The 19082-nt window shown below is 32.9% G+C and overlaps 1 pseudogene; it reads right to left on the bottom strand.

The window, feature by feature from the left end:
• Positions 1-19082, bottom strand: part of LOC129034244 (bifunctional methylenetetrahydrofolate dehydrogenase/cyclohydrolase, mitochondrial-like) — a 99247-nt pseudogene that overhangs the window by 1678 nt on the left and 78487 nt on the right.

Here is a 19082-nt window from a genome sequence, read left to right as displayed (position 1 = left end):
ATGCCTGTAATCCTAACTACTAGGGCGGCTGAGGCAAGATAATCGCTTAAACTGGGAGGCAGAGTTTGCAGTGAACTGAGATCACCCCACTGCACTCCAGCCTGGGTGACAGAGTGAGACTCTGTCTCAAAAAGAACCCCAAAAATGTTAATTGACTGCCTTCTTTTTCTTTCAAAATTTGCATAACCTGTTGGTGATTTATACACTTGCATACACATATTAAATGGTTTTAACGACTAAACATCCATGAAACTTTTCATTAAGTTTGATCAGAAAAATGTATAGATATTTTCAATGTGTTTCTAATAGTAGAACAAAATGTGAAGAGGAATACAGTCTGTTTTAGAATTCTAATTAATCCAAAATTTTGTCTAGTTGGAGCTGAGGACCACCCGTTGTGATAGAAAATAACATCTTTATATCTAGCAGATTATATTCTTTGACATATGTTAATGACATAATTTATGACAAAAATTGAGTAATTTAAGCCACAAATTGACAGCATTTCTTTGCAAAAATGGAAATAAAACATAACCAACGTATTAATTGAAGAGTGCTTTTTATTTCATGTTTCATTTTAGGCTAAAGAAAAACACATATTATTCCAATATTTGAATCAATTGATTTTTGATATTAGTAGAAAGATCTTGTATACTATAGACAATTGTTTGATAGCTTTTTGAGATCTTTTGCTTTGTAAAATATTCTTTTCTGGTCTTTTCCTGATAAGTTTTTGAAAAGTTTGAAAAGTTTTCCATATAAGTTTTTATTTCAGGTATAATTTCAGGTATTATTTCAGGTATGATAATTTATTTAACCACCACTTCACCTAAAACCTTACACACAGAGCCTGAATATAATTTTATTTAAACAGTATTTAAAAATAAATTAAAAATAATTTTGTGCATGAAACAAAGTTGCATACATTAAAACATCAGAAAGCAAAAGTGTCTATCTCGGCTACCAATCTGGATCACCTCTGGTTATTTGACATCCCCATCATTCCTGACTGAATTTTTATGCTATAGATAGGCAATTATTTTCTTATACATATTCAGACATAAGTACTTAACAGTAAGAAATATGACATGCCATTAATACAGTGAAAAAATAACATGTCAGGTGTGGAATTTTCCACTCATGGTGTTATGTTGGCATTCAAAAACTTCAGATTTTGGAGAATTTTAGATTTCACATTTTTAGATTAGGGATGCTCAATCCGTAATAGCTTCTGTATCCCCACTCAATTCTGTAGCAGAAGTAAAATTTGTTTTAAATTTATAAATATGACCATACTTTTTTACTTCAATGAGAAAAATAATTTAATCTGAAGGAAAATAAGTATAAGAAACACTTTAAAATAATTAGTACTTACAATTACATTATCAAAATCTGAGAATTTACATAGGTATCACTCTAATCTGCTATGTGAAATGTTCAAATAAGCACATTACAACATTAAATCATTGTGTTGAAAAGATTCATTTAAACTGAAACAATACAATGACATTTTCTAGAAGAGTGATGTATTTATGTGTAATACCAGAAACTACTTATGCATCTGCCACATGAACTACAACTATAAAATCTGGCAGAATGCAATGATCAAAGTGAAATGTAGCTATACCAAACCAATGAACTTGTGTTTAATCAAAAACTTATTTTACACAACTTGTTTTCAAATTTAAATAGTCAATTCAATAATATAAATTGAAAATTCCATTTTTCCATTGAACTGGCTATATTTCATGTGCTCAATATCAACTTACACCTAGTGACTAATGTATTGAACAACACAGCTTTAGAGTAATGGATACACATAAGTAGACATGCAAGATATCATTTTATAAATTAAATAGAGATGATTGCCAAGTTATGTTGCCCTACTCACTAGTCACGTTTTAAATTCTTTTTCATTTGTTTTATAATCAAATACAGTTATTTTCACATGTTTGATATCAGACTCAGTCTTCGCTTTGCTTAGTCACTTTCGGAGATGATAATGTATATATACTGGCATATGTTCTAAAAATCCATTGACACAAAGCACATCAAAATGCGTAGAAAAATTCTTTGGAGACCTATGCACCATAAGATGGGTTTATTATTTTGGAAAATCCAGTCAAAACTTGGATTTGGAATTGATTCAGAAAGTAAATCCAAGGCTAGGTGTGTGAGTCATGGAAGATGACACTATAGTCATTATACTGGCTGAAGGGATCACATTCATTTCTTTCCAAAATGTAATATTTTATATACAAAACCAACTGCAAATATTGAGACTTAGTATCTAGAAAATACAAATGTAGTTGCTAAAGTGAGGTGGCTCATTCTAGGAAATCAACTTAATAAGATGACAATTATATTATTACAACCTTAAGAGCTTTCCAAGAGAATAAGTCACTAACAAAGACTAAAAATGTAAAAACAGTTCCCTGATCATTTTTGTAGAAGTGAAATATCGAGAAACTTCATATTTCAATAGAAATAATATGTGAACGTCTTAATTATTTTATATAGTCTACGTGTTCTCAATACTAAATATTAGTTCAAATTTTAAGACATAAACAGGATTTTAATGCAACAGTTAGGTGCCTTCCCATTGAATTGCTTCTCTGTATTTGCAGATTTTAAATAGTAGACTGATGGCAGAGAGATTGAGAAAAGTGTTCTGCTTGCCTAACTTTATGATAAAACCAGTCCATAAAATTCACTTGTTTAAACTAATAAAAGTCAAGTAGTTTGGATAGTTGCAATAAGCAAAGTCCTCTCTTAGTAAATACTTGAATGGTAGCCTTCAACTTCACCTAGTTTGTGTATTTTCACTTCTATTCACACAATGATTACCTGATAAGGCTATATTTAGGAAATATATTACACTCTTTAAGGGAAAATTAACGTTTATGAAAAGTATCCATTTGACTAAAGATCTTATGTGCTGTGTATCGGGGGTAATTTTGCATTTACAACACAGAGTTTCCACTCTAACGATTTTCTAAAACTGTTCCACCACGGCCACCCTGCAACCATTCTCTCAGTCTACACTCCTTTCCATTCCTGGAGTTTCAGTCTTTTCTTTATAAAACAAATTGTTTAAAAATTGCTTGGAAAATTTGATATAAATGACTTTGTGGTAGTGTTAAGTTATATATATAAGAGTTCATGAAAGGACTTGGATATAAAAATATCCAAATGAGTATGAAAGTACAGCAGGACTACAGTGTCTCATACTTTTGTATAAAACACTTTTTAAAGGAGAGCTTAACTTTTATATGTCTCACAAACTGTGGATAGGTGTTAACAAGAATACATTATTTTCAAAATCTGCAATAGTATAAAAGAGATGAATTTAAAAAGTCAAGGATGGCACTAGGTAGATAAGCAACCCAGATACAATAGGAAGGAATGAGACAAAATGTAAAAAACAAGAACACTTACTAAGCTATTCAGTTATGTAAATGAAAAAATGAATGTGTAAGGCTTCAATTCAAGTTTCTAGAAATGAATTGCCTAAAAGGGACAATGCATTTAAAGACCATTACAAGAATATATAGCAAACTATATATGGCAACTAAACTTATTTTAATTATGAGGTATTATTTTTAAGAAGATTAAAAAGTCCATAGCTAGACTAGAAGATGTAAAGATAAAACTGGAAGAAAAATATTAGTGTTGGCAGATGTCAAATAACTGCATTTATTCAACCAGAACTGATCATCATTTAGAGTGAAATGATCAATTATTGGAGTAAAATGCACTTTGTTTGCAAGAGAAATAGAGATCATTCCACAAATTTGTCAAAATGTCAAAGTGTTTTTGAGAAAGTAACTGTAGCATTAAAAAACTTCATGGAATTTAGAAATTAATGTATTTGACATAATTTTTCTGCTTTCTATCCACTGACTGCTGCTTGGCATGAGTGATGGCTAATGGATTAATTATAACCATGAATTTAGGACAAAATCAAGTTTAATTGGCAAGATGACTTTCCTGGGTGTTTAAATCCCAAAACTGCATGCTTTGAAAAAAACAAAGTGGAACTTATTAACGAAAAAATTGTGTTGCACAATTTGAAGAGGTTGTATATTTGGTATCATTTTTCTATAGATTACAATAAGCAATATACCATTCCATAGGTAGACTAAAAAAAGAAATATATTATATATAGGATACATATACACAAATGCACATATATACATACATACATATGGGGGAGCTTATAAAAAAAGATACACGTTTATGCTTTCTCTCTTTTTCACAGCAGATATCCCACTCTTACTATTTCTAATCCTTTTTCCACACTGTTAACTGAGAGGTGTGACTCATACAAGCCTGACCATATCTGTTCTACCAATGATATCACACTGTTTTTATGATAGAATCAAAATGCCTCTGTACCATTTGCTCAGTTTATCATTTTAGGCTAAATGGATTATTTTTCACTTTACACTTATTACTTCAGTTTGCTGTTTATATTTGTCATACTGTTTCAGTTTATCTGATATTTTCTCTTTATCATCGGCATTTACTAATTCTTTCTTCTTGAAAGAGAGAGAAGGTAAAGCCATTTTCTCTCCCATCCTTCAACATTCCTGATCAATACCTAAACTTGTTCTACTTCTTATTTCCCTGTAGGGAGGTTCCTGATCACCGCCCCAGATGTGGTTTCTCTTCCATATGGGATGGTAACAATGTTTACCTCTTCCATTAAATACATTTTTCTGCTTAATCCTCTAGATTTTATGCTTTATGGTTTTCTATGATTTGATCACCATTATATTTCCAAAAGAAACACACTGCTTATTTTCAATAAATGCTTATATAACAAATAATGAATTAAAAAAATCACAATCCTAGAAGTCTCAGAAATGTCTATTCAATTCTGGGGTTTTACTGTCAAACTATGGGTAAGTAAAATAAAGCACAGCTAGATATTTTGAGGGTTAAGGAAATGAATTTAGATAGATAAAACCATATTGTTTTAGTGACAACAGTAACATCTTTGTAGTCTATGAATCTTATGCTTTTCCAGTGATGATACTACTCGATTTTGAACACATGAACTTTACTATGTGTTTTTATTCTGCTGACCTCTTTTATTTCTTTTTATGTGCAATTGTAGCAGGAGGTATCTAAAGAAATACCAAAAATGGAGAAGATACATAAATTAGTAAATGCAGTATATCTGAAACAAAGCTAATAATATGAAAAGAGACCATTTGAGACAGAGCAGGCTAATATTTATTAATTCAAATTCTATGTTATCACCATTATTGAGTGTCTTTAAAAGTGAAAGTATGGATAGATAGCTAGATCAATTAATAGGTTTACATTTATGTGGATTGTAGGTCCACTGGCTCTTAAAAATTTCAATGTGTAAAAATAAAATTTTAGATGGTAATTTAACTATAGTTCAATTGGAAACTATTAATTCCAAAAATGTAAATTTTGAATAAAATTAAAAGAATAGTACAAGATCATGCTACATCTTTTTCTCAACTTTTATTTGTTATTGTATTAAATTATACAATTAAAATATAAAGTATTTCCATATGACTCTTAACTTTATGCACAATCTGTTCAAGTAGTTTTTCAGCCAATAAAATGAAGCTGACAAATCTATTTGCTTAAGAAAATCCAGAAAATCAGAACCAAAGATATAACACACACACAAAAGTCATTTTATTGTGAGGAGCAAATAAGACTTGCATAAAAATTTAAATATGTTAATAACTCATATTTAACAATGACTGATTAAATTAGTTAAAGATGTATACTTATGTTGCTAGCTAGAGATGTTGAATCCAGTGAAGAAAACTAATTGAAATTGTTAATTTTATTCTAGTAAGAACTTACGTTTTTCATCAGAGGCTGGAGTTACATTTCTTTCTTTTTTTGTTTTTTTTTGAGACGGAGTCTCGCTCGGTCGCCAGGCTGGAGTGCAATGGCGCGATCTCAGCTCACTGCAACCTCTGCCTCCCGGGTTCAAGCGATTCTCCCACCTCAGCCTCTCGAGTAGCTGGGACTACAGGCTCACACCACCAAGCCCAGCTAATTTTTGTATTTTTAGCAGGTACGTGGTTTCACCATGTTGGCCAGGATTGTTTCGATCTCTTGACCTCATGATCCACCTGCCCTGGCCTCCCAAAGTGCTGTGATTACAGGAGTGAGCCACTGCGCCAGGCCTAGGGTTGAATTTCTAAGGTAAATAATTTAAAGAGAAGTTAGATAAGTATGGATTTTTTGTAAGGGTTTAGTGGTTTAAGTTAGTTAGCTAATAGAAATGTTCACCACTGAAAAATTCTTAAGTTTAGGAAAAAATGTAAATACATTCATTGTAGAATATTCCTTATGTTCCAGGAGCTATAAAAATGTAATGCAATTATTACTACAATGCCATCATAGGATTGTTTGGGAAGTGAAACATGAAGTAGGATGAAATTATCTTAAATTTCATATGAATAAATGAATACTAGATAGATAAGGAATCTTTAGCAAAGATACATAATAATGGGTGACGAGATTTCCTAGTATCAGAAATATCTATAATGCCATACTAATTTAATCATATTGGTACAGATATAGAAAAAAAATCCATGGAACCAAATAAAGAGTTTGTACTTAGATCCCAGTTTATATTTATATTTATGAGACTAGAGCTATGACTATAGTTACTAAAGAGTATTTTATATGAGACTATTTATCTGTAAGAAAATAAAGAAGTTTATATTATTTTATGTCTTATAAAACAAATAGACAAAAGACTTAATATTAAAATAATAAAATATACTGAAGAAAAATATGAACTCTATATGTAACATTTTCACTCAGTGTGCTTCAGAATGTATAATATTAACAAAACATTTACTTAGCAAAGAATAGCAAAGAAAATATATGACATGATAAACAAAGTAAATATATGATAGATCTGAAATATATAAAGCAGAAGAAAGATCAAAGAGTCAATTTCTATAGTAATACAGAGATCTCTTACAAATTGAGAAAAAATAAAACAACAGATAGGATTTTAATTGATAGATCACAAAACAGCAACCCAAATTATCAAATAAATGAGATGATAAAATACATTATGAAAATCTAAATTAAATACAATAAGGTAGATTCTCTTCCTTTCAGATTCATTAAAAAATTATAATATTTAATTACAGAATATTTAGTTGCAGAATCTACTGGTGGTTGGGATGTAGAGAAAATGACACATTGGTCTTAAAAATATGAAGTATTATATCCTTTTGTTCATTTATTTGAGAAATACAAATTGAGCTTAATAAATTGTAGTCACACATCTAGGCATTTTGGATACATTGTTGAACAGTAAAAAATTCTAAGCACTCTTCTAGATACTTGGAACATATTATTGGATGGCAACAAAGCTCTTTGCAGAACTTGTATTCTAGTACAGTCTCTAAACTCAAATAAGCATGTGCATTTCAACACAGAAATTCCAAACCTGATATGATAACCCATAAAAATAAAGGCATAACTGATTGACATTTAAACATTTTGGTATATAATTTTGTAATAGGGAAATCACCTTAAAACCAAGCGAATGCTCAGCCTTCAATAAAGGACTAATTATGTATATTCTAGAAAATATTATGCAGTCATTAAAAAAGGTGTAAGAGCTACCTCAGAGGACTTGGAATAATTTATAGAAATTATCTTTGAAAAAATAGCATATTGCAAATAACAGTTTGTTTTTGTAAAACTTAAAAAAGTGATGTATATATGGGTGTACATGAATATAAAACTCTACAGATATATGTCAATAAGAGATTATGGTGGATTCTACTGTTATTCTATACTGCCTGGGGAAACAGGGAAGCAGAGTGGCCAGAAGGAAATACACAAAATAAAAGTAAAAATAATAAGCTAAACAAGTAAGTTTGTGCTTATGTAATATATACATGTTTTTTCCACATAAAATAAAAGAAGCCCTTTGTAACAGACACTCTTTATAAATTTTTATCATTTCCTGGTATCATGCTACCAAAGTCCATTCAATCTTCACCCATGTTCTACAAGAGTCATACCATTATTATCCTCATTTGGCAAATGAGGACATGAAGTTTAGAACACTCCCTTCCTTTGTCCAAGTTCACACAGCTAGTAAGTGGTGGGACTGAAAATTATACAAAAGCAGTCTCTTGTAGTCTACTGCCTTCCCAATGTATTAATATTTCAAAATATAGAATAATCTGGTAAATACTAAGGGTAAAATGACTTTACAACAATACTGAATAGGAGTTTTATTTTTTTCTTAAAGAAAATGCAATTCTGTCTTTGAAATAAGTTAAATATCTGCTTTGCAATTTTATCTCAATTTCATTAAAAGGTCATAGCTGAGTGATGCATTCTGTAGTAGGAGTATGCTGAAAAATTGCTTGCAATTATTTATGCAGAATCAGTGGACTTTGCATAATTGGTGAAAAGGCCAATTTTATTTCTTTTACTGTTGTCTCTGTATTATTAATTTTATTCTTATTGACGCCATTTTAGTGGAGCTGTATGTGTTCACAGTTATTATTGATTATGACAGCAAGTCTTTTACCTTTGAGAAACCTAAAGGTGTTGATCTTTACAACACTGTTACTGCCTTTTAACTACGATTTTTTTTTTCTAGTCCTACTTGTTACCGTGACACACTAGTGTATTTAACATTTCATTGGGCATTGCATTACCCAAGGGAGAACTAGTCACGCAATGACTTCAGATTGAATGTGTGCCTTTCTTAGAAGGTAAGTCTCCTTGAATTGTGATGACAGAAGATTTAAAGCTGCTTAATTTATTAAGAAATAATTTTTGTGACGTTTAACTTTTGACTGAGATATCGCATTAGATGTAATAAGTCCCGTCTTTATGTGAATTAAGATAAAATTAGTCAGAAATATGTATCTATTATTTAGAAGAGTAATATATGATTCTCATATCATGAAGACTTTTAAGAACAGAAGAGGTTTCTATTTGCTTTTTATAGGAGGCAGGTGCCTAACAATATGATTTCAAAAAGCCAATATCAACTATTTGTTAACATTGTACTAGAAAGCAAGATCTATCAGAATAAGTAAAATAAATTAATTAATCAGACTGTTTCCATGAGATACCAGAACATACAAAAGCATCATAGCCATAATGTTCAAGCACAACTAACAATAATTTTTGTACATGTCAGTAAGTTAATTACAAATTTAAAGTTATCACAGTTATATTTGAAGAAAACTTGCACTAATAGTTTTCAATATATTTTTAATATCTTTGCATTTCATTTTGTTACCGTAATAGAATTTTGAGAACATATGTAATTCATTGAAGTTTTATCTCTAAAGTATGTTGGGCAACTTATAAAAATTATTGTAATTTGTATGTGCTTTCCCCATGGAGCATCTGGTTAATTATCTGTCACTAATTGACATTTAAGTGATATTTACTCTTACTTTAGTTGCTGCTCTTCTAAAAGTCATCTGTCAAAAATAACCTTAAAAATTACTAACCATCTGAAAACCAACTTCAAGCTTTTCCATTTGTAAAGAATAATAATTGTATTCATTTTTCCATGTTACAAATATCCAGAGAAGATTAAATATAAAACACTTTCTGACCTATAGATAATAGATAACAAAATGCTTAGCAAAGTATTATTATGGGTCCATTTTTATATAAATTTATACATTTTAAGGCCATGCTATTAGGAGTCCAGAAAATACCTGGGTTAATGAGTTTGTTTTGTGAACACTTTTTGTGGTGTTTTTGAACAGAATACCACAGACTGGGTAATTTATTAAGAAAGGAAACTTATTTCTTATGGTTCTAAAAGACAGGCAGCCCAGTATCCAGGCGCCAGGATCTGGCAAGAATCTTTATGCCACATCATCCCATGTTAAGATGTTAAGAGGGTAAAAGAATGAGAGAAACAGACAAAAGGGGAACCAAACTGATTTTTAAAAATCAAGAGCACATTGCCACAACAATGGCATTATTACATTCATGAAGGCAGAGCCTTCATGACCAAATTACTTCTTAAAAGGTCTCACCTGTTAACACTCCTGCACTGTAGATTAAGTTTCCACCACATAAACTTTGGGGGACATATTCAAACCACAGCATTTCACCCTTGGCCCTGAAAATTTATGTCCTTCTCACATGCAAAATACATTCATTCCAGTCCAATACCCCCAAATTCTTAATTTATTAAAGCATTAACTCAAAAAAGTCCAAGTCCAGAGTCTCATCTAAATCAGATATGAGTGAGTCTCAAAGCACAATTCATCCTGAGGCAAATTTTCCTCCAGAGGTGAGCCTGTGAAATCAAAGCAAATTATCTACTCCCAAAATACAACGGTGTAACAAGCATAGGATAGACATTCATATTCAAAAAAGGAGAAATAATTCAGAAGAAAGGAGTAACAGGTCCCAAGTAAGTACAAAACCCAACAATGCGCATGACATTAAATTGTAAAGTTCCAAAATAATATTTCTTGACTCTATGTTCCTCCTCCTGGACATATAGCTGGACATACTGGACTGGGGGTGGGCCTTCAAAGTCTCAGGCAGCCACACTTGTATGTCTTTGTTGGACATAGGCTACACCACAACTCTCACAGGTTGGAATCTCATGCTTGCAACTCTCCCAGGCTGGAGTTTTATGCTGATAGCTCTGTAGTTCTAGAGTTTATGTAATATCCCTGACCCCACAGTTCTGCTGGGCATTGCCCTAGTGAGGGCTCTCTGTGGTGGCTGTGTTCCTGCATCAAGTTTCTGCCCTGCCTGGGCCCCAAGGGTGTCCAATACATCCTTTGAAATCCAGGTGGAGGCCACCACAGCCTTACAGCTTCTGCACTCCGTGTGTCCGCAGAGTCAGCACCATATGGATGCTGCCAAGGCTTACTGTTTGTGCCCTCCAGTGTGGTGAGCCAAGCTGCAACTAGGCCCACTGAGCTATGGGTCGTGGCGTGGGCTGAGAAGTGCTCCACCACAATGCAGTGAGCCAATGTTTGAAGCAGCACAGGATGGTGAATACTGAGGTCCCACGGGCTCCTCTCTGAAAACTGCCTTCAAGGTTCTGCTCTGGACCAGCCTTGGAAGGGGCAGCCTAATATCTCTGAAATGCCTTGATAGTTTTACCTCATTGTCCTGATGAATACTACCTGGCACCCTTCTACCCAATCGTAATCTCTTTAGCAAAGGGTAGTCACTTGGTCACACCCTTGGTTTCCTCTCCTAAACATGCCTTTTCATTCTTTACATGACTAGCCTAAATATTTTCAAAATTTTTACTTTCTGCCTCCTTTTTAATTACAAATTCCATCTTTAGATCATTCCTCTGTTCTCTCCTTTTATGGTAAATGGCCTAAAGAAGCCATGTAGCACCTTCTACCCTTTGCTGCTTAGATATTTCTTCTTCTACAAGATAATTTAGCTCATCACTCTTAAGTTCTGCCTTGCATAAGGCCCTAAGTCAGAAACACAATTCCAACAAGTTCTTTGCAACTATGTAACAAGGGTGGCCTCTACTCTAGCTTCCGGTATCTTGTTTCTCAGTTTCATTTGAGACCTCATCAGACTGGCCTTTAGTGTCCGTATTTCTGCCAACATTCTCATTTCAACCATCCAAGTAACCTCTAGGAAATTTCAGTTTCCCTGCAGCTCTTCTTCTGGGCCCTCACCAGAAATGCCTTTAACACTCAATTCACAGCAATTTAAGTTTTTTAAGGCTGCTTATCCAAATTCTTCCAGTGTGTACCCAATACCCCGTTCCAAAGGTGCTTCCACATTTTTTGGGTATTTGTTATAGCAATAAACCCACTTCTGGTACTAATTTTCTGCTTTAGTCCATTTTGTGTTGCTAAAACAGAATACCATAGACTGAGTAATTTATAGAAAAAAATTATTTCTCACAATTCTGGAGACTCGGCAGTCTAATATCACACTACTAGCATCTGCTGAGGCCTTCTTGCTGCTTTGTGCTATGGTGAAAGGTGAGAGTGTGAGAGAGGGAAAGAAAGAGAGGGACAAAAGGGGCTGAACTTATGCTTTTTATCAGGAATCCACTCTCACAATAGCTAAATTACACTTGCAATAATGGTATTAATCCATTCATGAGGGCAGAGCTCTCATGACCTCATCATCCCTTAAACACGCATTGGGCATACATTTCTAACACCTGAGCTTTGAGGGACACATTTAAACCATAAAAATGTGTTGAGTCAAAAACATGCTCCTTTGTTTCTAAAAGGATCCATTTAGCTATGACTTAGCAACTAGCAGAAATACTGTGTAAGGGAATTCATTTCATTATGTGAACTCATGACCTCAATTTTCACAGGTAAATAGTAGAACGGTTTGACTAATCTTCTAAAGCCAATCCACTTATATTTGACATGGCAATGCTTGTTGGGAAATATTTCATAGGCAAAACAGGATAGCAGAACTATTTGTGTTTTCCCCTCCAGTGAAATGTGAAACGAGTGACATTAAATAGCCCAAGACTGATTTTAGATAGAGGAAAAAAAAAGTATGAATTTAATAACAGTATTATGAAAAATTAGTTTCGTAATTGTTAGAGAACAGGATATATTATTATGTGTACCTGAAAGATCATCAAGAACTACAGAAATAAATGCCATTTCTGTTTAAATACTCTCCTATTTGTAGCATTACAAGCGAATATTAAACCTGTATGAAATTATTATATGCAACTATAGTTAAAATTTTTTCAGGAATTATTACTTCCAAACACTTTCTAAGGTAGAATAATTTTAACTGAAAAGCAGAATAATTTTGTACTTTGCCCTTTGTTTAGTGTATATCATAGCATACTTGGCAAAATCTCTGCTAATACTGTCATGTATACATTGACATTACGTGAAGCAAATGGTTTGGATTAAAGAGAAAATTCTTCTTTCATGCTGTGCTTAAAATAACTCAATCGGCTTGAAAACCATGTGGATCCAAACCAGCATGACTGAATGATTCAACATGATATACCATAGTACTAAAAGCAGATTGAAACAAAAATGTGTAGCTTATAAAATGCAAACATTATTTTAAAGTATGCAAAAATGCCAGTTCTTGTAAACATCAGTCGGATACCAAAGATGTGTAAAAATTTACCTTTAATATTGGTGTCTAGTCTGCTTTTTATGCCTGTGCTTTTATAATGGTTAATAGATACTTTTAAAAATGGGTGATTCGATTCAGTTTTCCATTAAAAGAAATAAAAAATGTATACCAAATATATACCAAAATATTTTCGAATTTAATAATTTTATTAGAGTTCTGTAGTTCAAGCTACTTTTATAATGATTTATGTACAGAAGATTTTTTCAAAAAAAGCTTGTCAATGAAAAATCTTTTCACTTACTAAATCAAGAGGTACTCTATACCTTGCTAAATATAGAAATGCAACTTGACATGTAGCCTAATCAAAAATTTAAAGAGGAAAGTATAGTACTTTATTTTCAGATTTTGTAGCATTTTCAATAACATTATTTGACAAACCATGCTACTCTTATAATATCTTTGTTTTTTTATAGCACGTTTTTTAAGATTGGCGTACTCAAATGTCTCCAGTTGGATCTATAAACAAAAAGGAGTTTCACGATCAGACAGTTTCTTTGAGAACATCAGTGTTTCTTGGTCTAAGCTAAATGCTAAACTAAAACAACATAAAGGGAATATTCACTCTTTTTTTATTATTACTATGACTGTTGTTACTTTTACCTAGAACAGTTGTGAAATTGAGAGACAGAACACAAATGTTGTTAGAAAGAAATGGCTATGATTATTTCACGTAAAATGAGGAATGGAAGAAATCGTTAGCTAGAAATATCAGGTATACAGTGGGGGCTGAGAAGTGCTGTGCCACAATGCAGTGAGCAGATGTTTGAAGCAGCACAGGATGGTGAATACTCACCATGGTTTTAAGGCAGAAGCAAGAGCTGAGAAATCAAAAAGGAGACAATCAAATGTTTAGTCAGATTGTCCCAAAGACAGAAATAAGTTATAGATAAATATAAACCCAGTTGCTCCTCATTAAAATAAATTATCGGGGAAAATGTTATTCCTAGTAATAGATTGCCTTGACAATTGAAGTTTACTTTTTCAGAAACTTTTTGCCATTATTACTTAAAACAAACAAATTTAAAACAACCATTGTTTCTAAAACATTGCATGCATCTAACAGAATTGAACATTTCTTACCTTATTAGCTTGGAGTGCTCTAATTTTTTTCTTTTTTTCAATTCCAAAGTACCTTCTCCCCAAATGCTGTATGTCTAAGGATCCTTTGCTTTTGTCATTGTTTTGAGAGTGAACACACGGACTTCAGATACTTCTGCGTAACTAGATGTTGGGGGTGGACAATGGCAGCTTCCATCCAAATAGTAACTTAGGTGAAATGATGAGGTCCTTGGTGAAATTTCCACTCACATGAAGTGGGGATATTTAGCAGACAAGGACTCTCAGCAACATAAACACTCATGGTTTACTGTCTCAGTTTGATCCTTCTCACCAGCCCTTAATATCTGAATATTGGAATAAATAACTCCACTTAATATAGCAAAGAAAAGGACAAAATCTTACCTGACTTTTAAGATACGAAGTATGTTGAGGGGTCATATTCTATTAGACATATTTTCTTTTCTTTGTTTTTAAATATACAATTAGTATATTTCAAAATGTTAAATATAATTTAACTTTTCCTTAATTCTAGTTCATATTATTGATGAGGTTTTATTTCCTTTCCCTTGCTTTATTTTGTCAAATTCCTTTTATTTTCTTTTTATTAAACCAGTATCTAGCATCACCCTTAACAAAAAAGCATTATAAGTAATATATTAGGTAATTAAAAAATAAAAAATATGAAGGGTGTATATTACTACACTTAGCAGTTTCCTGGAAGTATTAATTTGCTTAATAAAGCTGGAAATAGTTATAAATATTTGGTAGCTTTTAAAAAGTGGTGAACATTAAAAAAATAGAAGAAATCACATTAAAATAAGTTAAAGTATAAAAATATTTTACAAACAGAATTTAGTTAATATTAATATGTTGTTTATATATTTAATTCAGAATATAAATTAAAAGAGTTCCAGTCAATTTTTTTCTTATCCTAGAATCTCATATCTGACTAGAATAAGATATGCAATTACATGTACTGGTTATTGCCAATCTTTAAAAAATTATTGAAAAATTACTCTACGCATGGCAATGCTAGGTACTGTAAATAGAGGGTTTATTTATTAGTTGTTTACTTATAATATTTATTAAACTGTTCATAAATTTAATTAACATCATCATTGAAAGGATAATTGTGTCCTTACAAGTAATAGACCTGTATTCATTCTTGGAAAATGCCTCCAATGTTATTTCAGATACCTAACTTTAAAATTAGAGTCTGTCAATTTAAAGTATTTATTTCCCTCATCCAACAACATCTTATGAGAAAACTACATATAATGCAAACCTACTCTGGATAACCTTGGCAGATGTAGAATGAAACAGAATGGCACCATTTGGCTAACACGATTGCCAGGAAGCTCAGACGATCAAGTTAGACTAAAAGCAGGGTAGGTACTGAGGAAACCTACAAAGTCATGTCATTCCTAGCATGGCCATTCAGACGGCCACAGGATTTTACTGGGAGTAGGGTTAGCACTGCTTCGGTGTAATTCTTGCTGCTGCACAGCTGGACTCTCAATTTTGTTATTATCATCATGGATAATTTTTAACTGTTTCATGTCAGGATGACTTCCTTTCCTCTGGGCTCCACATCTCCATTCCTGGCATAAATGAGGACTGAAGATACATATTCTATTGCCTCCCAATGTTGAATCAGTGATGTAAGCTCTTTCCATCAAAACATGAAATCAATTTCTCTATCCTTGATTTTGGTCTGTTTTAGGAATACATCATGAGAAGGAGATGAGTCATCATAAATATCCCTAAGAATAAGTTATATAGGCTGATGTTCATTTAGTACATACCTTTCATGGATTGAAAACACGGGAAAAAAAATGAAACGGTACAATGGATAAAGGGAGAATAGATAAAGTAGAAGGAAGGCAGGAAGGAAATATCAATAATATGGCCAGGAGTGGTGGCTCATGCCTGTAATCCCAGCACTTTGGGAGGCCGAGGTGGGCAGATCACCTGAGGTCTGCAGTTTGAGACCAGCCTGGCCAACATGGAGAAACCCCATCTCTACTAAAATTCCAAAACTAGCCCGGCGTGGTGGTGCATGCCTGTAATCCCAGCTACTGAAGAGGCTGAGGAGGGAGAATCGCTTGAACCTAGGAGGCAGAGGTTGCAGTGAGCCAAGATCATACCATTGCACTCCAGCCTGGGCAACAAGAGTGAAACTCCATCAAAACAAGAAAAGAAAGAAAGAAAGAAAGAGAGAAAGAGAGGAAGAGAGAAAGAGAGAAAGAGAGAAAGAGAGGAAGAGAGGAAGGGAGAGATGGAGAAAGAGAGAAAGAGAGAAAGAGAGAGGGAGGGAGGGAGGAAGGAAGGAAGGAAGGAAGGAAGAGCGAGCCCTAATTTTTGCAGCTTGGTATAATTAAAATAGCGAAATAGTTTAGAGAATGGATCTTTTAGATTTGAAATTGGCTTTTTAACACTTTTTCAATTTTTTAAAATTTAAACTCCATTTTTCTTCTTAAAACCTGAGGGAAATTCAACCATAAATGTCATACACCTTTTGGATAAAAATGTACTAGACTATTGATTGAGAATAGTAAAATTATGTGACAAGAATCAAAGTGTCATAGGCAGAAGTTACTCATCAGCTTCATCAGAGAAAGGATATTGTGTCAACCTGTTTCTTAATCTGATTAATAGCTTTTCTATAGATTGTAATTTATTATCCTCACGCCTAATCATTATGCTCCAGTTGAAGCCAGCTGGGAAACACTAAGAGAATTTTAATATTTGTTTTCTAATTAGGATGATCATTTTCAATTAGCCTCCACTTAAAGCTCTTAAATAAAATATAGTTGCTGAAACCCTCAGACCCGTCATTAAACAGAAACCTGTGGGCCTTTTATTGCATCCCCTATATTTAGCTTTCCAAATTACTCATAATGCTTTTTATCTTCTGCTGGACATTTTATAAATTATATCTACAGACCCAAAGCTGTAAGCTGGGAATAAAAAGAGGACTTTATCACTTGCTAGGGAGATTCCTTTCCAGTTAAACTTCCTTGTAGCCAATCAATTTGTCAGATCAGAGGACTATCTTTTGTGAGAGTTCTTCTGAGCTAAAGCTGACAGGGTTAGGCTAGGGTCAGCTGTCTGATAAATCAAAGTGAAAGACAACTTAAAGCACTACGGTAGAGAGGGTTAGGGATTAGCACAGATGGCATTATCTGGGAGTTGAAATTGATAAAAATCATATTTGTAAGAGTTAGCCTGCAAGACTTTTTTTTCCCAACTCTTCTATTCCCTGCCCTCTCAAATGACATTCGGATTAATTAGGAAAGTTAGAAAAGAACGGGACTCATAAGCCATTTATCTACTAAGTGGTAAGATTTTTAAAAATTAAATCTTGATGGTCTTCAATAAAACAGCTTAATAAAGATTAAGGGTTATCAATCTTTGCTCTAAGCTATCAAAACTAAGTGACCTTAAATTATATTGAAGTGATATGCAGTAAAAAAGTGACAGATACTTTATTGAAGGTATATGTTCCAATTCTGAGAACATTCAGATATTTATTTACTAAAAGTTTATAAATTTTATGAAGAAAAAACAACTTTTTCAAAATATCTATATTTATCAGAAATAATCTTTTGCCTCTAAGGTAGAGTTCATAATTATATTCTTAACTTACAATTCAATTTCAGTAGAAAATCTTGCTATGTTTGAGTCTAAGAATTCCAAACGTTGAAGCCAATAAATTAAAACAACTTATGTTTCAAAGTTTTAAAATCAATCATAAAAAACTTCCTAATTTATAGGTGATTTATATGCATGAGATAATACCCAATGTATCTAATTGTTGTGCCAAGTTGTCTTAAAATAAAAGTGTGATGAGTGGGTAATACCAAGTCTTTTTTCTCCAGTACAATATCACAGTTATTCTGTGCGGCTCAAATGGAGAGGTAAAGGCATGCAGATCATCAATCATCTAAAACGTCACCACACACTTTACAAAAAAGAAGACTCATTACTAGCTGGGGATCTGAAAAATGTTAAAGTGAAGTGTTTTCCAAAAATATACCAAAAGACATTCTGTCTCTAACTCTTCTGCCTTCATAAGAAGTCACCAAACCAAACAGGGTTTGGGTTTTTGTTTTTGTTTTTGTTTGTTGTTGTTGTTGTTGTTTTCTCATACTGCAAAAAAGTTTCCAAGGAAGGGAACTAATTTAGCGAATTACAAAAATTTACCTCTGTCAGGCCGGGCGTGGTGGCTCACGCCTGTAATCCCAGCACTTCGGGAGGCCGAGGCAGGTGGATCATGAGGTCAGGAAATCAAGACCATCCTGGCTAACACAGTGAAACCCCGTCTCTACTAAAAATACAAAAAAAACAAAAAATTAGCCCGGCATGGTGGCAGGCGCCTGTATTCCCAGCTACTTGGGAGGCTGAGGCAGGAGAATGGCCGGAACCCAGGAGGCAGAGCTTGCAGTGAGCTGAGATTACGCCACTGCACTCTAGCCTGGGGGACAGAGCGAGGCTCCGTCTCAAAAAAAAAAAAAAAAAACAAAAAAGAAAAAAATTTACCTCTATAAATAAAAATAAATAAAAATATTTATTACCATAGGCTCTTGGACTTTTAATTTAGTGACCCTTGATTTTTATGTAAAATTGCAATAAAATATTTCAATATAATATAAACTTATACTTACTCTATAAGAAGAAAAGGCAATTTACTGAAACAGGACAAAAAGAAAAAATAAATTAAAAAAAGTCGAGAGTGTATAAGATATTTTACAGTATGCTGTGAATCACAAGAAGTTTTATCTATTAAATTATCTCCAGAATTAAACATAAGAATTTTATAAGTGCTATAGATTTATGAGATGATAAGTGCTATAGGGTTTATGAGATTCAATTTGTTACAA

Source organism: Pongo pygmaeus, chromosome 2 (genome assembly GCF_028885625.2).
Source record: "Pongo pygmaeus isolate AG05252 chromosome 2, NHGRI_mPonPyg2-v2.0_pri, whole genome shotgun sequence".
In the NCBI taxonomy this organism is placed as follows: Eukaryota; Metazoa; Chordata; class Mammalia; order Primates; family Hominidae; genus Pongo; species Pongo pygmaeus.
This window is presented reverse-complemented; position numbering and strand designations above follow the sequence as displayed.